Genomic DNA, 20781 nt, shown 5'->3' with positions numbered 1-20781 from the left:
TATTGGGGAGGGGGGGTATCCTTGGATTTTTCTCTATTATTAAAGCAAGTAACCATTTTGATTTTTACAGAGAACCTCCTCTCACTTGGTATAAAGTCCAGCAAGAGGTCTCTGGTAGATCAGTTGGCTCGAAAGCAGAATGGATGAGTTTCTGTTCCTCTGTTCTCTCATCTGTGGCAGCAGACAACAAGGACTTATGATGGTACGTTTGGAAGGAAGAAACATATTTGGTTGTTTGGGGGGAGGTTGGATTTTTTTTGCCTTTGCTAAAATTATAATGAAAAAAGTTAGAAAATTCTGTGTACGATCTGTGCATACAAAATGTGTGATCAGGAGAGTGTCTTACGAATCAACCTACACACGCAGATTAACTTTTAACATGAAGTCTGTGATCCACTGCACCATTGGGAGTAAACCCCACTAAACTGGATGGGACTCCCAAAAAGCATGCTTTGGATCAGACTGTGTGACAGGGCTAAAGAACTAAGGCCGTGCAACATATTCAGGTACGGTACAATTACCTGCAGGTTTTTTTAGTTACCCGTTCATTGTATTTTGTTTATTTTCAAAAATCAGTGCAGGTGATCATGAATAAACAGAAAATCAGAAAAAAGAATTAAAAGAATCAGCCTATAGACATGAATGACAAGTAATATGCTTCATGCAAGCGCATTGAACATGAGGCTAAGTATTGAACACGTTCCCGATATGTAGCTTATTTTCATATAAGCCATCGATCTTTAAATGCTTTTGCCACAGGTCTGCAATTATCCGTTTTGTTCGTAAATACAATAAAATTCCATCAATCCACTGTAAATGTCTATATCTGTCTCCCTTTTCTTTTTTACTTTTGGCTATATGCCATTTTTGAATAAGCTTTTCTGTGAGACCTTTCCAAACTTTGTTATATCTTCTTGGTAGAGATATTCCTTTTAGCTCTGCCTTTGTAGATAAAAACTTTACTTTTTTTTTTAATAACAAAGTTAAATGAGTTGTTTTATGTCAGGGTTGAGGAGTTTCCAACCCAAGATTCAAATATGGCCCCCTGTTTAATTCGTTCTGGCATTTCCATGGACTCATGATTCAGATTTCTTGGAACTAAATCCTACTTGAAAACAGATGGATTCCCTGGATTGTGTAGGGAGCTGCTCAGATGTCGGCCACCAGTCTGGGTGCATGGACGCATTTTGAAATTTGAGAAACTGTTGTGGACATATCTCCCCCTTTAAAAAAAACACCCAGAATAAACACCCAGGCAATGTTCTCCCCTCCCCCCCCACACACGAAAAAAGGACAGCAGTCAACACAAAACATCCACACACTCCTCAAAACCCACAAAATTAGACACCCACACAATTAAAGCGAACAACACTTCCCAATGCTCCCTGCTGCCCTCCAGGTGCCTACCAGACAACATAAGGTCCCTTTTTCTTCCTCCTTTAAAAAACAACGGGCACCTTGGCTGGTATGCTGAAGAGCAAAGCATCAGTTTCAGCTTCCCTGAATGCCTCTGGGCTCACCTGGGGCACAGATGCGTTTTGGGGAGGAGAGAAAGCAAGATGGTTGGGAAGCAGAGCTTGCCTACAAAAGGTAATACATATTTAAAATCCAGAAAAATCAGGAAGACTTCTTAGGTGCCTGGTAGATGTACCATATTGGCAACCCCTGTCCTGTCCCACAGTGACCACAGTTTGCCAAACACCATATGGGTGTGGCTAATTGTATTGGTCTTTCCCATTCTGTGTAGCTCAGCACTTCTAGATCGTTCCCACCAAATCAGCACCATCTCCCCGAGGTGCTGACTGTGCAGGAAAGACCTCTCTGAGTGCTGATCTATGCTGCCACTGGAATAATGTAGTAAACCTTTTGCTGGGAGAATATCACTTCAGACTATACTAGGTGGACTGCATGTTTAAATATTTCCCCAGATTGAAAAAGAAAGTAACTTGCACATTTGAAAAGGGTCTCCCCAACATGCTAGTTCCATATCTTTTTATTTTTATATGGTCCATTGTTTATTTCACTTGAGGAAATCATTGACATCACCTTTATAAGCAACCTATTATCAGAAGATTATAAGAGCTCTGCGGGTAGTATGCCTTTGCTTACAATTTGGACCCAGTCAAAACATACACATGGAAGTGTCAGGGTGGATGGTAGACAGGTTAGTGCTGCATTTGAGAAATATTTTTTTTGTCATTTTGAAACAGGAAGCCCAACCTCCTTGAGTTAAATCCAGGTACTGAGGCCTGTATAGGATCCTTTTAAGCCCTACTGGCAGGGGCAGGTAAATTTTGATTGGCACCTATCCTGTTGTGGTAACCTGCTCCAGCGAGAAATCTTCTTGCCTTTCAGATTTCATCCTGAGAGATTCAGCTTGCAGTCCTTTTCAATTCATTCTGTTTGACGAGATCAAAATCCAGGCATGAAGTGCTTGAGGCAGAATAAGAGTACAAGGTAGGCATAGTAAGCAAAAGGTTATTGCAAAACTGTTCCAAGCAGCCCTTGCCAACAGTGTTGGTGGTTTTTTTTTTTTTTTTGAGGAGGGCAAAGGTAAACGACACATCCTAATGTGTCCTCAGAGAAACAGTTGGCCTTTTACCCTCGTCAGATAATTCTGAGAGGAGTGTGGTTTGTATTTCACATTCTGGTTCCATTAAAAGCACAGAGAATGTAGGCCTTGTTGTCTGTCCACTAAGCCAGTTATAGTAGCTTGGCAAACCTAGAGTTCTCAAAGCATCACAGTGAGCCCCATTTGTGGCAGTGAGATACTTGATTGGCATGAAGCCTCCCAAAAGCGTGAGGCTGGAGCTTGTGTTAAGAACATAAGAAGAGCCTGCTGGATCAGGCCAGTGGCCCATCTAGTCCAGCATCCTGTTCTCACAGTGGCTAACCAGGTGCCTGGGGGAAGCCCGCAAGCAGGATCTGAGTGCAAGAACACTCTTCCCCTCCTGAGGCTTCCGGCAACTGGTTTTCAGAAGCATGCTGCCTCTGACTAGGGTGGCAGAGCACAGCCATCATGGCTAGTAGCCATTGATAGCCCTGTCCTCCATGAATTTGTCTAATCTTTTAAAGCCATCCAAGGTGGTGGCCATTACTGCATCTTGTGGGAGCAAATTCCATAGTTTAACTATGCGCTGAGTAAAGTAAAGAAGTACTTCCTTTTGTCTGTCCTGAATCTTCCAACATTCAGCTTCTTTGAATGTCCACGAGTTCTAGTATTATGAGAGAGGGAGAAGAACTTTTCTCTATCCACTTTCTCAATGCCATGCATAATTTTATACACTTCTATCATGTCTCCTCTGACCCGCCTTTTCTCTAAACTAAAAAGCCCCAAATGCTGCAACCTTTCCTCGTAAGGGAGTCGCTCCATCCCCTTGATCATTCTGGTTGCCCTCTTCTGAACGTTGCTTAGCTGCCACTTCTCTGCTGGAATGTGGTGCTTGATGGGAGTGAACTGGGGGCAGGAATATGGGTGCTTAACGCTTGCCCCTCTTTTCCCATACAACTCCCCTCCTTGCTTCAGGGTTCCAGACTTAGGAGTGTTGCAAGCATTCGGTCAGGGGCCCTCATGAGGCCCGTGGTTCAGAGGTAGAGCATTTGCATTGCATGGAAAAGGTCCCAGTTTCAATCCCCAACATGTCCAGGTACAGCTGGGAATGTCCCCTGTCTGAAGCCGTGGAGAGATGATCACCCCCAATCCTACCCATTTGGCCCACAAGGCCATTTTGGCCAAGTCACAGCCACCCACTTTACAACTGGAGCCGTTGGGTGAAAAGAGGCGTTTGCAGGCACTGTCAAATCACCTGATCGGCAGCACAGGCAAAGCCCTTAGAAACCAGAGGTGGCTAACCTGTGGCTCCCCCAGATGTTGGACTCCCATCATCCCTGATCATTGGCCATACTGCCTGGGGCTGATGCGAGTTGGAGCCACCCTTCAAAAACAAACCTCTGGAGGGCCACAGGTGAGCAACCACTGCGATAGCTGGACCAATGGCCTGACGCTGCTTAAAGTAGTTTCCTGTGTTCTTGTGATCACTCCTATAATCGCTTTAGGGAAGGGGCTATAGCTCACTGGCAGAGCCATCTGCCTTGCATGAGAAGGGCCCAGGTTCAATCCCCAATGGCATCTCCAGGTAGGGATAGAAGAGACACCTTGCCTAGAACCCTAGAGAGCCGCTGCCAGTCAGTGTAGACAATACTGAGTTACATGGACCAATGGTCTGACTCGCACTAAGGCAGCTTCCCATATTTCTGTGTTCTGTCCTGTGTGTCCTGCTTTAGGTCATGCTATTTCCATTATATGAGAAGGGGAAAATCTGTTAAGGGTACCCGGATGCTAACACAGTATTGCTCCCTCATTCATTCAGTATTGGCTATTCTAGTCAGAGCAGATTCCCTTTAAGTGAAGAACAGCCCCCTCCTGGTCTTGTAGGCCTTGTAAATACTACAGTTGCAAAGTCTGTTTTTAAGAAAGCAACTTAACATGCGGCAGGGTGGGTTGGGGTTTTGTTTTGTTTTTGCTTTGTTTTGCAAGCTGGGAACCTTCAGCAGGTTTGTGTCACACATTTCAGTTCCTTCCCTTCCCCTTTCTTTCCCCCAGCAACTTGGAGTGTTCCTCTGCTCACTCACACAACCCAAACCACTTTAATTTCTCTGCTGATATTGGACAAATGTAACAGGCTGGCTTTTTAATTTTCTGCTCTTGGGTCTCCCTGTTCCCCTCATGCATTTTTCATTCTGACTTTCTGCTCCTTCCCTGCCTGCCCTGTGAACAATATTGATTGGCTGATTAAGCCATCAAGCCACGGCAAGCAACTTTTAATTTTCTAACCTGAGGCCTTTAGGTTTGCACTTCTATTGTTGCTGCCCTTTTGGTGTTTTCCATCTAAGCCGAAAAACCAACAGTCTGAGGATCAACAGAATGCACACAGGACAGGTGACATGATGGAAGTACATAAAATTACACAAGGCGTGGAATGTTGGAAGATTTAGGACCGACAAAAGAAAGGACTTCTTCACGCTATGGAACTCTCTCCCAGAGGAGGCAGTGATGGGCTCCAACTTGGATGCTGAACAGGACAGGACAAATATATGGAGGATAAGGCTATAAATGGCTACGAGGCATGATGGCTACACTCTGCCTCCATGGTCAGAAGCACCATGCTTCTGAATACCAGTTCCTGGAAGCTGCAGGAAGGGAGAATGCTCTTGCACTCAGGTCCTGCTTGGGGGCTTCCCGTTGGGGCATCTGGTTGGCCACTGTGAATACTAGACAAGATGAGGCTTTGGTCTGATCCAGCAGGCTCTTCATGGAAGGGCCACAGCTCAGTGGTAGAGTCTCTGCTTTGCATGCAGAAGGTCCCAGGTTCCATACCTGGCATCTCCAAATCAGCGTGGACAATACTGAGCTAAATGGACCAATGGTCTGACTTGGTATAAGGCAGCTTTCTTTGTTCTTAAAATATTTTTATATTGTCCACTCATATATAATAAAAACCCTGTGTACATTCATTCATCATTGGCGATCACTAGTGGCTGAGTAAGATTGTCTTCCAAGATAAGGTCTTTAACAGTGGGCCCATAAGTGACTGTGGAGGCCAATTCTGGATCCACACAGCCTCCTACAGTGAGGACATAGGTTTCCAGATGGAAGATGGTCACTATGAGGATTTGTTTGATGTGCCTTCGCCCTGTATTCGTGCTTCTTCAAAGTCCACAGCGCCTTTGATAATAGCCGACCTCCATTTGGGACGTTCATGGGACAAGATTTCCCAGTTGTCGATGTTCATGTTACATTTTTTTAGATTCACTTTAAGAACATCTTTAAACCTCTTTTGCTGTCCACCAATGTTCTGTTTTCCATCCTTAAGTTGGGCGTAAAGTAGCTGCTTTGGAAGACGGTTTGAACAACATGGCCGGTCCGGCGAAGTTGGTGTTGAAGGATCATTGTTTCAACACTGTTAGTCTTTGCTTCTTCCAAAACGCTAACATTAGTCTGTCTGTCTTCCCAAGTAATTTGCAGAATTTTCCAGAGGCAGCATATACAAATACAATAAAACATAAGAGCATAAAATAATCCTTAAAATGACTGACTCATCTGCATCAGGGGAGGGGGTTAAACAACTGAATTGACCTGTCGGTATGCAAAGGTTTTGAAGAGGCGTCTGAAAGTTAGCAGCGAGGATGCCTGCCGAATCTCTGGTGGAAGAGTGTTGCACAGCATGGGACCACCAAACACTAAATCCCTAACTTTAGTTGAAGTCAGTCAGGCTCCTGAGAAACACATGCCCCACTGATACTAATGGGAATTACAATATCCAGCCATAATAAGCCCAAATTGATCACGGTCTCGCATATTTTGTGCCTCCTCTGAGTGGTAGGGGAAGGGGAGAGAGACCTTCGTTATGAGAACTCCTCTCATGTTATAGCATAGCCTCCATGTGTGATCTGTACATAGTACCCTTGCGGGTCGAAACCCCAGGATCTTGCCATTGACCTTCTGCCAGTCACTCTCAGGATTACCTCCTTCACAGGGTTGTTGTGAGGATACAGAAGGGATCAGTGGAGATGGATGACTCCGATGTCTGAGGTAGTGCCGGGTTTTAGTCCAGACTTTCAAGGAGCTGTCCAAAGTGCTTGAAAGGACAGCTCCTTGTACGTTTGGGCTAAACCCTGGAACGGATTCACTGACCCAGTGACAACGGAGCTACCAGTCTCCAGTGGAAGGGATCATCCCCTTATTTTCTGGTGCTAAGGTGAAATGCGAGTATGTTTTAAATAACAAAACAGTTCAGCTTCTTGAGAGTTTCTCCCTTGTGATCTGAATGGCAGCTTGTACCCTTTCCATCTGCATGTTATCCTTTCAATGCATGTTTATGGGGGCATGTATCCTCCCCCACCCTTCCAAATTATTATTGTTTATTGAATTTATATCATAGCCTTCCTCCCAAAGGAGCTCAAGGCAGCAAACACACCAAGAAAACAAAACAAAAGCATTCTAAAAGTGGTGTGATTTTCATAAATGCCCCTGGGAATGATGCTGCATCAGGGGTAGCCAACATACTGCCCCCTAGATGTTACTGGACTACAACTCCCACCCTCCCTGACCATTGGCTATGCTGGCTGAGGGTGATGGGAGTTATAGACCACGGCATCCAGAGGGCCTTCAGACATCCCCCACCTGCCTAACCTTAGGATTGCACGTGCAGTTTTTCAATTTAATAGTTGTGGTTGATGCTAGTCAGTGGACAGCATAACGTTAAGCTTCATTTCTGCCATCTGCTTCCCTCATTACACAGGGACTGGTGCTACCAAAGGAATTCAACTGCATGAAAAGGGACTGATGGACCCACCATGAATTTGAGCTTTAGATATGACTTCATTGTTGGTTTAGCACTTTTTAAGCTCTTTCTCTGACTTAGGTATGGAAGTGTCCCTGGTGCACACCACATACAGGTTAAATGCAATTTCCTCTCTGAAATGTTTTAAATTCTCACTGCATTTGTGAACTTAGCCAGGGAAGAATCTCTCTCTCTCCCCCTCCCACATTCACCTATTATCTTTTGGAACAAATTATTATTTGAAAGGAAATGAAAAAGAAAAGAGAATGGGCTTTTTTTATCCATTTGCATTGAGAGAATGCATTCAGATGTTCAAAGAAGCCTGACTTAGATTTGAAGTCCAGTACATTGCTTCACAAGCTGCGTTCAAGGGGATAAAATGCATTGCTATTTTCTTAATCCCCTTGATGCTGCATTTTTGACCAGTTTGGGATGCAGATAATTATTGTCTGCAAACGTTTTTATTGGAAATCCCCCCCATTGTGCTCTTTGAATCAGAGGTGGTTATTTTTTTCCTCCCCCAAGTCCCATGGCATTTAAAAAATAAAAAGATATATGATCAAAAGAGGGAAAATCCTCTTTTGATGCTCTTTAATATGTGGAAGGCAAGAGACTGTTCAGGTCACTCTTGACATTTTTTAAAATCAGTTCTGTGAAGCCAACACATCAACAGCAGCCAGTTAGCTAAAATACATACATTTGTCTTTCATTTTTGTTTTATGGAAGTTCTTGCTAATGTTTGTCCTCTGGCTGCTGTTTTGGTTTTTTTTGTTGTTCCTGTGAGCTGATCATTTATTTGCTTGCTTTGAATTGTTGTGTTGTCTTTATAGCTGAATTTTAAGCCTCCCCATAAGACCCATGTGGACAGAAAGTGCAGAGCAAAAGTACCATTATAAATCAATAAGTATAACCAAATAATTGTGTGGGGAAAATATAATTTGTTTGGTGTCATCTACCAAATATGTTTCATGCAGTAAGCACACAGGGGAACAGTCTGTTGGGGTAGACAGCTCACCCAAAGAGTTCCAGGAAGGTGTGAAGAGGAAGGAGCCATTGTTTTATTGATACAGTGCTTATCAAGGTGCCTGGTGCTTGAAAGAGTACAAAAGCACAATTCCCTGCCCCAAAGAGTTTACAATCTAACATTCAGCATAGATCAGGGATTCCCAAACTGGGAACTGGGAACCACCAGTGGTCCACAGCCTTCATTCAGGTGGTCCATGGCATGTCCGTATTAAACATCCGTATTTATTTTTAATTCTCTTTTTGCTTCTTCCTTTATTTCTTATATTGTATTTTATGGTGCTACAATTTGAATTCTGTGGAAATCAAATTAGAATACGATATGAGAAGCAGCAATAAAAATGTAATTAAAAATCATACGGCATCTAGCATGGCGCATTCAATTGCGACAAGAGGCAGAAAAATTGTTAAGTGGTCCACCAAGAGCCTCAGCATTTTTCCAAGTGGTCCATGGGGGGAAATGTTTGGGAACCATTGGCAGGAGAGGGAAGGAATATGCATTTGTTCCATTTCCATGTGCCTTGGTTATAGGCTTTGTTTTAGCTGGGGCTCGGAAACTAGGGAGTTGAGCCAAAGGCGTCATGGAACAGGTGGGCCTTGAGAAGCATTTTGAAGGAAGCGACAGAGACGGCATCACACGTTTGTTTTGGGAGTCAGTTGCAAGCATTGACGTTCACTCTGGAGGCTCTACATGTCTCATTTGAGAAGCAATGGAGGAGGGCACAGAGCTCACCCCACAACAGAAAAACTCACAGTTTTCTGGTTTCTCTCTATGCATCCTGAGATTCAAGGCCCTGTAGCACCCATGCTTTCCTGAATTACTTGTAACACCATGTGTCACGATGGACACAGATGTAAATTGTATCCAAGGCTGTATTCCCTGTGTTAGACCGGAACTTACAAGATCTGAACAGGGTGGTTCATGACAGATGCTCTTGGAGGTCGCTGATTCATGGGGTTGCCATAAGTCGCAGTCGAGTTGGAGGCACATAACAACAACAAATTCCCTGTGTTGAATGGTATCTTGAAGATGAATACTTGTTTGTGGCTTAAGCCTCTATTTGAGTCTTTAAGGCAGGGGTGGGGAACTGATGGCCCTCTAGATGTTGCTGGACTGGACTACAACTCCCATCAGCCCCAGCCAGCATGGCCAATCTGTTGTGCTGGGTGCAGATGGGGAAAGAAGTTCGATTCAGTCCTCATTCAAAAGCGAATCTACCTAATTTGCACTTTCTGAACGAAAACACAGCCATCATGTGAAAACAACAAATAAAAATGCATTATATGAGAAACTTGAGAGAACTGAAATTGACAGATCCTGCCATTCCTACTCTGGACCAAGCCCAAGGATAGCCCACGTTAAGCACATTGTAATTTTTGCCTCTTGACGCGAGATGCCGATACACAGATTCTTAATTCCTGCCAGGTTTCCTCTTGGAATGTTATAATCTTCGTGTTCCCGAACTGATTTCCTGTTAATCTCAATGGCTAAGCTACGCAGCTTGTTATAGAGGACAAAAACACACATGGTTACTCTGTGGACCAGGAGTGATCAGCCAAATTACACACATGCACAGCCAGTGATTTATTTGTTACTCCTCCCTAGCACGTTTCTTTTAAAATGTGTGTCATAATAAATGATTAAGGTCTGTACTCCGCATTCAGGCACTAAGAGCATAAGAGCTATTCAACCAAGCATAATGAAAAATTTAAGTAACTAGTAATTATTAGGGCTGTCAACCAGTAAAAGATTTTTCTCCCGTTGATTAGTCATCTAGTTTTTAATTGATTTAGGCTGCAACCCTATATGAGCACTTACCCTCGAGGAAGGCCACAGCAAAGCTTACGTCTGAGTAATCGTGTGTACCGTGATTGCTCTGTTGATTGGTGAAATCTTAAGCAATGCGTAAAACCCCTTTCCTTGGCCGGGCAACTGCCATTGCTAAGGCCATCAAAAGAAGATCCTGGCTGGATCAGGCCAACTGCCCATCTAATCCAACATCCTGTTCTCGCAGTGGCCAGCCAGATACAAGAGCACTCCCCCTTCCTGCAGTTTCCAGCGACTGGTATTCAGAAGCATCCTGCTTCCAGCTGTGGCCATTGTGGTCAGTAGCCATTGGTAGCCTTTATCCTCCATGAATTTCTTTTGAGGAAAGATAGGATAATAAATGTAATAATTAAATTTGTCCATCTAGTCCAGCATTCTAGATAAATTGTCATTACAGCAGCCTTTCCATCAGGGTCTGGGAGAGGGAGTGAGACAGGAGTGCAGGGCCTCTCCATTAGCTCTGCTGAAAGCCCAGCAACTCTTCATTCCTCCTTTCCTTGACGTCTTTCAATTCCAGCTAGTCATTACAAGAACTCTGTAACTAAGAAATAGTGTCCAAGCTTGATTTTTTCCTCTTCCAACCCAATCCCTTTTCCTTTTGTGTCGTGGCTCATCGCTGACCTTTATAAGCCACCCTGGGAGCCTTACTCGGCTTTAAAAAATACTTTAAATATATATTGCCTACTCTGACCGCCAGCAACTCCCTGGGGTCTTGGGGCAGAATTGTCTTTCCCATTAACTGTTGACTGTTCCTTTCAGCTCCAGATACCAGGGGCTGAACCCGGAGACCTTCTGCATGCAAAGCAGATGCTCTGCCACTGAACATAAATTGATATGGTCCTTTGCCATTTTGTTCCCTTCCCAAGATGTATTTCTTTTTTTTTTAACCCCACCGACAGGATTTTGAGTTTCCTTGATTGGCAAGTGGTGGGGCTTGCCCGCGTGAGCCGCGTCTGTGCTCCACACACCTCGGAAGAACTTTCCTTACAGAGCTTGTAAACCAAGCCCAGCAATCACAGGAGCTGAAAGGAAAATGCAGCCAAGAGAGAAGAATAGGGAGCCTTTCTTTTAAATGTCTCCACGTCGATAGGTGACAGCCAGAGGGAGGCTTTGGGAGCCAGCAATTGTCCTTCCACGCACAGTGCCCAGAAGTTCAGTGTAAAAATAGAGGATGCCACCCACTGCAGCCTGATCTTTTCCTCAGATCGTCCTTTCCGTTTAGCCGGTCCTCTGTCTGAAGCTTGCACAGAAACTCTCTTCCCTCTCATGCTTCTGCAGCATCCTCCTTTTCTTGCTTTAGATCAGGGGTGCGGGGACCTTTTCCTGCCTGAGAGCCACATTCCCTTCTGGGCAGCCTTCCAGGGGCCGCATGCCAGCAGTGGGAGGGGCCAGAAGCAAAAGTAAGCAGAGCAACAAGAACGTTCTTGCCTTAGGCAGTATGGCCTGGGGAGAGTCCCAAGGGGCCAGATAGAAAGGACTGGAGGGCCGCATTTGAAGTTCCCTATCCTTGCTCTAGATGGTTGTATCTCACATTTTTCACCCATGTTGGGTGGTAAAAACAACAGTTGTGGGGTGAGGCCAAAGGCAGACGTGGGTAGAGCGATGAATGTGAATGTATAGGAGGCTAGTTTCTACACACACACACGTCTCTGACTTCCATCCAGGCAGACAGGAAGCAATATCAGAGTATAAGGGACACATTCTAGCCAGGCAAAAAGCACTCAAGCAGAGCGAGTGAGAGGGGAGCGTTCTGTGGGCCACACAGAGAGGCCTGAGGGCCACATTCAGGCCTTGGACCATCGGTTCCCCACCCTCGCTGTATCCCAATATTGGGAATATTGGGAGAGTGTGACGGGGAGGATCTCTTCTCAATCATCCCAGAGGGCAGGTTACAGGGTAATGGGCTCAAGTTGCAGGAAGCCAGACTTCAAGTGAATATCAGGAAAAACTTCCTAACTGCTAAAGCGGTATGACAATGGAGCCATGACCGTGGGAGGAGGGGGGCTCTCCAACACTGGAGGCCTTCAAGAGGCAGCTGGACAGCCACCTGCTGGGGATGCTTTAAGTTGGATTCCTGCATTGAGTAGCAGGTTGGACTCGATGGCCTCACAGACCCCTTCCGACTCTACTGTTCTAGGATTCTGTGTTCCAAACTGTGCTGGGGGGGGGATCATTTCTGCTGAGACATCCTTTCCCTGCTTGATCTGATGACTGCGCATCGTTCATTTCGTCCTGCTCATTCACTTGCTTTTTGATAACAAAAAGGCTAGCATTCAATCAGGATAACTGTGTGGCAGCAGAAGTAGCATGGAGCATCGGCAACCGACCTGGTGTGGCCAGTTCTGATCTGATCACTTGTAAAAGGTGCAGCTTCCCCATGGCTTGAACACCATGTACAGAGCTTGGATGATTGCTTTCAAAACGAATAAATTACAATCACTGTTACATGGCCCCAAAAATAAGTACATTACCATTACAATTATTCTGAAAGGAATTGATTACCGTTACTCAAAAATAATCGCTACAATTACAGTTTTACTTTAAAAAAACAAAAATTAGAGTGTCTACAAGCTGCTGGCGTTGGGTGATCCACACCTCAGTAGCCTAAAACAACATTAAAAATAAACACACACACACACACAGGGTCATAGGGATCTTTTAATCCGTAAGGTAACAGTGGTGGACTCTCCACTGGTAAAGGAGGCGGGGAGGGAGGCAGAGGTCACCACTCAGAGTTTGAGGCACATGATTTTCATCTATGAATCAGAGCAGCAGAAGACTTCCCTTGCTCTCCCCTCCCCCGCAATGCCCAACAGTAATGCTGGAAACATCACAATTACACCTCAAAAGTTATAAAATTACTCCTATTACAATCAAAATGTAAAGAAATTACCCACCTTTTCCTCAAAGCAAGTGATATATAACAAGCAATTCATTTTTCCTAAGGGTGGTTTACAACAGATACTATTGGAGGTTGCTGATTCATAGGGTCGCCATAAGTCATAGTCTACCTGAAGGCACATAACACACAATGAATTACTTCCAAGCTCTGACTCTGTGCAACCACCTTCGCTTCCTTCCCAAGGCCAGCTTTTCTTCTTCTGAGAAGAAATAAATATATTTATTAAATTTATATCCCTCCCTTCCTCCTAGAAGGAGCCCAGGGCGGCTTACTGTGCCTTTGGAAAAATAGATGTTTGCAGATGTGTTGTGCTCAGCAATGGAGTACAGATGTAGATTTATTACAAGTAGTAATATTTGGAAAGGCGTGTCTCTGGGGTTTTTTTGGAGTGTGTGTGTTAGTATGCTTGCAGCAAACCAGTTTTACCTAATCCTAATTTGGATCAGTGAAGTTACACAGCATGCATCCCAATCTGTCACATGCCATGAAGCTCAAACTGGGAGCCCTGCAGGATTTATTTATTTATCATTAAATTTATCTTATTCTCCTCCACCCTTCACCAACCTGGTGCCTTCCAGCTGTTTTGGACCACATCTCCCAACAGCCCCAGCCGGCACTGCCATTCGGCACCAGATTGCCCAAGGCTGCTGTCGACTGTGACTCTGCAAGTAGCTTCTGATGATCAATGTTTCTGTCCTCTGCTCTCATCCCATCCCGAGGGAGCCATTGATAGATTAGTTTTCAACAAAGATAGATCAATAATTTATGCTGGGCTTTTCACTCACAAACACAACCCAAGACAGACTCCGATACGCTTTGACAAGGCCAGCCACACCACACTTGTAATTAAAACCTGATGCTGAAAATTAAAAGGTGGGGGTGGCGAGGGGCAGTATTGGAGTATTGGCAATCAAATCAATCTGTGATCAGCAATGACTGATTGAACGCTTAAGAGGCGGGCAGCAGGAGGGCGCTCAGCAGGAGGAAAGCAAAGAATCAGCAACCATGTCCGATGACCAGCTTAACAGGGTGCATTAAATGTTAATACATTTATTGGCATTTTGGCGTGGCCTGCCCTTTGGCAGCAAGGGCTTTGTAAGGCGGTGATGAATCCGCTTGTGACTGGAGGGGCTGCAGCCAGCGGGAACCTTGCGTCGCATCCTGCCCCAGGAGTAATAGCCTTTGCTGAGTGCCTTCCTCCTTAGAATGCTTACAGTGCAATCCGATGCATGTCTGTCTGGAACTAAACACAAAGGGGGGGAAAGTTTTCCTACCCTTAACCAAATATTCACTAATAGGCAAAAAAAACCCTTGCGGTTTAAGAACATACATATTGCTGACAGATATTTCTATCAAACTGTTAAAAGCAGGGAAATTGGGCAGGTATAGTGAATGCTGGCACTTGCGGACAAGGAAGGGGCTGGCTTGTGCAGCTGTGGCAAGCTGAGCAGGCCCTAGCCAGCTGGGGAGGACTAGCCTCAGAGGGAGGCAATGGTAAACCCCTCTGAATACCACTTACCCTGAATACCCTGTTCATAGGGTAGCCATAAGTCAGGATCGACTTGAAGGCAGAAAAAAAAATAGTGAATGCTCCAGGGGAGCAGGAGACCTGACCTCCTCTCTGAAATATTGTTTGACTCAGTATAAGGCATCTTCCTATGTTTCTCAGAGGGGAGGGTGGTCCATGGGGTTACAGGGAGCAGTAGGGCATTGCGGGTGGGGGAGAGACTTGCAGCCCTCTAGCTGTTTTTGAACAAAAACACCCAATACCCCATTGGCCATGTTTGCTGGGAATGATGGGTGCTGGAGTCCAGCAACATCTGGAGGGCCACATCTGGAGCCCCACCCCTGGAATAAGGAGTCTGTGCCTGGCCTGTGGGGTTCCCCATCTGAGCCCCATAGCACCTGACAGATCGGGATGTCTGCTGTGTAGCTGTATGGAGCTGAGTTGCCATGATTTGACCCATTTCTATCCCTTGGGATTTGGCAAATTGGATTTGCTAGTGGAAAAGTGCAGGGACTTTCTGCTGTAATAAGACATCATGATTTCCATCATTTGTTAACTGCAGCTTGCTTAAACTGTTTTGTTTTTTGAAAAAGCTTTCTGGGCTTTTTTTTTAAAAAAAATACCTAATTAATGATTTGTGGAAACAACGTAATTGTTCCCTCTCTCCTTTATGGCTTTGGTGGCTATGGATAGCGCACAGCTACATACTGTTGGATCATGAAAGCTGAACTCAGCCACCTCTAGCAGTGCAATTTCACCATCAGTATTTTAGTTTGAAATTATCACATCGCTACAGTCAGAACTCTGCTGAGTCACCTTCCCTGAGCAGCCTTGGATGCACCTAAACTAGTTTCGCTCAGTGTTGTGGAAATGTAGGGCTTCAGACTGATTGGCCTTAGAGTCGGGACAGATAAATGACAAGTAGGGCCGGCACCAGGCTTGCCAAGGCCCTTGGGCACCAGCCTACCCTGAGTCCTGGTACCCACCTGCGCGCTCCACCTACCTTTCCCTTGAAGCGAATGCTGGCCGGCGCTGTGCAAGCAGGCCTGCCATCAACCAAGATGCTGGCAGGCATCAGCCCGTTAGGGAAGCCTCGGCCACCATCTTGGTTGATGGCAGGCATGTGCCCGCAGTGTGGCCAGCATGTGGGGCATGTAGGAGGGCATTGCAGGCCTGCACAGTAGTAGGGGGGATGCCTGGGAGCTCCCTCTTTGCGATCCACAGCAGGGTCAGGATCCGACACTGCCATGGATTGTGGAAGGGCGAGCTACCCACCCAGCCTAAGGAAGGGCCCTTCAGGGGCCCCTCAGGCCCCAGGAGACTTTGGCCAGGGCCCGACCTCAGCACATATGGGATTCGCTTGCCCACGGGATGTGCTGATGGGCACCCACTTGACTTTAGGGGGAAGGGCTGCAGCTCAGGGGCAGGGCATCTGCTTTGCATAAGAACATAAGAAGAGCCCTCCTAGATTGGGCCAAAGGGGGTCCATCGAGTCCAGCCTCCTGTTCTTACATTGCCAACCAGTTGCCCCAACGGGAAGCCCCCAAGTAGGACCTGAGCGCAAGTGCACTCTCCCCTCCTGTGGTTTCCATCAACTGGCATTCAGAATCAAGCTGCATCTGAATACTGCATGCAGAAGACCCCAGGTTCAATTCCTGGAGAGCCGCTGCCAAACGAACCAGTGGTCTGACTCAGTACAGGGCAACTTCCTGTGTTGCTAGATGGCTTTAAAAGGGGGTTGGACAAAAGAATGGAGGAGGAGAGTCCTGTCTATCAATGGCTAATAGGCATGCAGTCACTTAATAGAACTGCCATCTTGAGAGGCAGTGTACCTTTAAGAACCAGTTGCTCGGGGGCAACAGTACTGGGGAGGGGATATATTCTTCAAGACCGACTTGTGGGCTATCCAAGGGGCATCTGATTGGCCACTGTGGGAACAGGATGATAGAAAGCCAATGTTGTGCTGAGAACCAGTATAGTGTAGTGGTTAGAGTATCAGACTGGAACCTGGAAGACCAGGGTTCAAATCCCTGCTTGGCCATAAAGCTCACTGGGTGACCTTGGGCCGGTCACTGCCTCTCAGCCTAGCCTACCTCACAGGGTTGTTGTGAGGATAAAATCGGGAGGGGGAGAACCCTGTGCGCACACCACCCTGAGCTCCTTGAAGGACAGGTGGGATATAAATGTAATAATAACAACTACTACTAGATGGGCCTTCGGTCTGATCCAGCAGGGCTCATTTTGTGTATTCTAGGTTCCTCAAGGAGATGGCAAGTAACAGCAGACAAGCTTGCCTACCTGTTATCGATCTTCCACCTGCAGCGTGCATCCATGGGGAGTGTGGGGTGTGTTCTGGAATGACCCTTCAGCTCATGTGGGGTAATGGCCAGGCCCAACAGAGGGCAGCCCTAGAGCTCCATATCAGCTGAGAGGACAGATGGCCAGTTGAAGATGCTGCCGGAAGTGCAAGATGGCAGCCTCCTACCAGTTTCATATATGGAAGCTGGCCGGACTGCTGTAAGTTGAACCGTACATCAGTGCTTGCACAATGCACCTGGGGGTGGCAGGCTGGCCGGCATAGGCAAACTGTCCTCCCGACACCTCAGTCCCAGCATCTGCCACCTGAGCTGGCCACCTCACCCTGCCTAATGGTAAGGCCAGTTCCTGCCCCAAACCCTTGGCAGCACAGAGCAGTGTCTTGGCAAGCGAGCCAATGTGGCAAGGGCTTCCCAAAAGCAGGACATCCACTGCTCAAGAAAGTCAGTGGTAATGTTCCAGTTCTGGAAGCCCAAGCCTGGAACAGGTACCATTTCACAAGAGCAGAGGAAGCTGCCTTCTTACCCGGTCAGGCCATTGCTCCATTGCCTACACTGACTGGCAGCTGCTCTCCAGGGTGTCAGGCTAGAGGCCTTCCCAGCCCTAGCTGGAGATGCCGCAGACTGAACCTGAGACCTGCTGCACGCAAGGCAGGTGCTCTGCCACTGAGCTACGGCCCGTCTTTCAATGCCGTGCTGATTCAAAATTCAAGCAAAGGACGGTTATAGAGGGGGAAATGCCCTAAGTTAGCCTGAGTGGCACATTTTTGGAGAAGCGGGAAGGCTTTGCAAGGAGGGGGCAAGGTTGTTTTCACTTCATCAGCCCTAATTACGCCCTGAGTTTCTTGTCTCTTTCATAACAAGGCGCAAAGGTTTTTTGTTTTTTTGTTTTTTTAAATGTATTTTCCAAGACCACCATCAAAAGCACAGGAATGCAAATGCAAGTGAGCTTTTTTGGCGGAAGGGGCCAATGCTCCTCGTTAGTGCTGCCTCCTCTTCCTCCTCCCTGAAAACAAAGGCAGGTTCGACCTTCATCCTAATTTATTTATTTCCACAAACCCTTATCCGCGAACAAGGTGACCTTCCCTTTTTTTAAAGAGAGAGGACACTTTTGAGATAAATTGTTAATACAGACAGAATCTTGGGATGAACTCAAAAATAGTTGTCGATGGGTCTGGCTATCTTGTTTTCGTATATGTGTGTGTTTTTTCCTCCTTTTCTTTTAAATTAAGGGCTTCCGGCAAAGGCATAAATGTTTTGAACAAAAGGGGCACACGCATGGGGGAAGGGGAGAGTGAGAGAGAGGCGCAGAGCAGGAGCGGCTTGTGTGTCTGAGGGTGCCAGGGTGCTGCGTTTCATCAAGGGTGTGCGCACAGAGGAATCTGAAAGCGGTTTCCTCCCCTGCCCACCTTCTTTGTGCTTTGATTCCTGACTGACAGTGTGCTGAAGGATTGATCTGAGTGAAGATAAATAATTTATGAGCTCTTCTCTCTCCCTCTCCCCCTTTTCTCCTTTTGGGCAGCTGTGAATGTTGAAAAGTCCTGCACAGCACATGGCCCGTGGTGGTGGTGAGAGTAAAAGGGTAGTGTTGAGGAGAACGCTGTTATCTATAGATCAGTAGATATTCTAGGCTTCTCTGGTGGCATGAGTAATCTCTAATCTCCTCCCACCCACCTCCACATTTGGCCTAGTGTGTCTGTCTAATCTTTTGCAGCCGCAAAACTCTTCCGTTTTGGTAGGCAGTGGTCCTTCCAGAATGGGGCCAGGGAACCTTTCTTCAGCCTGACGGCGGTGTCCCTTCATCAGCAGCCTTCCAGAGTCCACATTTCGGTGTTGGCGGGATCAGAGGCAGAAGTGGATGGAGCAACAGGTGTAACTCTTAGCTTTTTATTATCAGTCAAATGCTTCTGCATTAGGGATGAGGAGAAACTCAATTCAGTTTGCATTTAAAGTTGAATTTATCAAATTTGTGCTTTCCTAAATAATCTGAGAACCGAAACACAGCCACCCTTCGAAACTCGCACTTGCTCGAATTTTGCAATGCAGTTCTCCAACTAAGCAATGTTTGCAAAAATGAATATATTAGGGAGAAATGTACATAAAAATAAATGTATTTGTGAAACTAACATACAAAAATGCATTATATTAAGAGCAATTGCTTGCAAAAATGTGTGCATTGGTCAAGACTACATACAAAAATGTGTTTATTGGGAGAAAGTTGCAGTAAAATGCTGAAGAATTTTCATGAGATTTTTTTAAAAAATCACAAATTGCTGCAGAAATATGGAGAGCTGAATTTAAGAGTGGGAAAATGAGCAACTGAGTGAACAGATCTTTCCACCTCTGTTCTACATACACCCACATTCCACCCAGGCAAGCTGGAGGCATGATCACAAGCACCCGCTCCAGCCAGGCAAAAGCACTCGAGGGTGCAGAGCAGGGCCGGTGAGGCATGTAGCCTAGGGATGACTTGGACATGGACTGGGAAGGAGTCCTGAGAACTCCTGGGCCTCAGGTTCCCTACCCCCTATTCTGGAAACTAGAATGTTTCAGGACGTTGCTGTGACAAAACAAGCTGCCCAAGGCTTGCCTTAGCACATTAGCAAGCTTACAGAGCTGAAGGGATGCTCAAGTTCAGGCTGCCAGCCATTCATTCCCTTCCATTTTCTAACTTCCTATTGTGTTGCAGCTTTGTTGTGCTGCACTGGGCTCCTTTGGGGAGGAAAGGCGGGAAGAATGATGGTGGTGGTGGTGATGATGATGATGTCATCACTGCATGGCATTTTTGGAGAACTATCTCTTGTCTGAAGCAGAGGACAAAGGGCAAATGGGAGTGGCCAAACAAGAATGGGCCTTCTCGGTGGTGGCCTCCTGTTTGTGGAATGCTCTCCCAAGGGAAGCATGATATTTGACGCCATCACTGTCTGTTTTCAGGTGCGAGGCAGAAACATTCTTATTCACCCAGGTCTTTGGACCTTAATTTTCCGCTTATCAGTGGGGTGAGGCTGAGTTGGATCTCCTCTTTTATACACATTATTGGTTGAGCATTTTAGGGTCCTTTTGCTCTTGTTTTTTATGTTTGTTTTTGTTAGTTGCTTTCAGTTCACTGTTCTGTAAAAAATATATAGATATTTTTTACATATTACAAGCTGCTGTGATGAAGTATAAAAATATACCGAAGAAGACTAAGAAAACATCAAAACTCACACACAGCGGAATGTGAAATGTTTATTTTCCCCAACAATTATGATCTTTAAGCTTCAAGGCTCAAAGAGTTAAAAAAAACATCTAAGAGAATAGACTGGAAGGGAGACAAGCACAGTGTCCCCCAAACTTTTTCCCATGGAGCACTTAAAACATGTGGAGGGTTTTGGTGGACCACTTAATGATTGTTTTGCCTGTTCTAGCCTTTGCCATGTGCCGTGCTAGGTGCTGAATGATTTTTAATTCTATTTCTATTGTTGCTTTTAATTTTTTATACATTGTACTTTATTGTATTACAATTTGAAATTCCATGGAGCTGAAGCTGTAGCACAATGCAGAATAAATAAAAATCCAATTAAAAATCAGTATGAAAATTTAATCCAATGGATGTGCCATCTCCACCTGGATGAAGCTTGCGGACCACTGGTGGTCCACAGACCACAGTTTGGGAACACCCAAAATATAAATCATAACCTAGTTCTGCCCCAAAATGAACTTAATTCATGTTCAGTTCACCCAGCAATTATGGAAACCACTTTCAGGTGTGGTTCAGAGATTTTGGAACAAATTCATTGAACGTTAAATCGAGCCAGTTCATTCCAAGCGCCGGATCTAGGGCGTTGCCAAGCATGCAAAATGGCAGCCAGGTCTCTTGCAAA

The 20781-nt window shown here is 45.7% G+C and overlaps 1 long non-coding RNA gene across 1 annotated transcript; it reads left to right on the top strand.

Moving 5' to 3' along the window:
- Positions 1-82: 82 nt before the first annotated feature.
- Positions 83-7411, top strand: LOC133373877 (uncharacterized). The gene is made up of 3 exons (XR_009759765.1): positions 83-202; positions 2356-2457; positions 7302-7411. It is a non-coding gene; the product is annotated as an uncharacterized LOC133373877 (long non-coding RNA).
- Positions 7412-20781: the final 13370 nt, after the last annotated feature.

Source organism: Rhineura floridana, chromosome 20 (genome assembly GCF_030035675.1).
Source record: "Rhineura floridana isolate rRhiFlo1 chromosome 20, rRhiFlo1.hap2, whole genome shotgun sequence".
Taxonomy (NCBI): Eukaryota; Metazoa; Chordata; class Lepidosauria; order Squamata; family Rhineuridae; genus Rhineura; species Rhineura floridana.
Note: the sequence above shows the minus strand (reverse complement) of the source record. Positions and strands in the feature narration are given on the sequence as shown.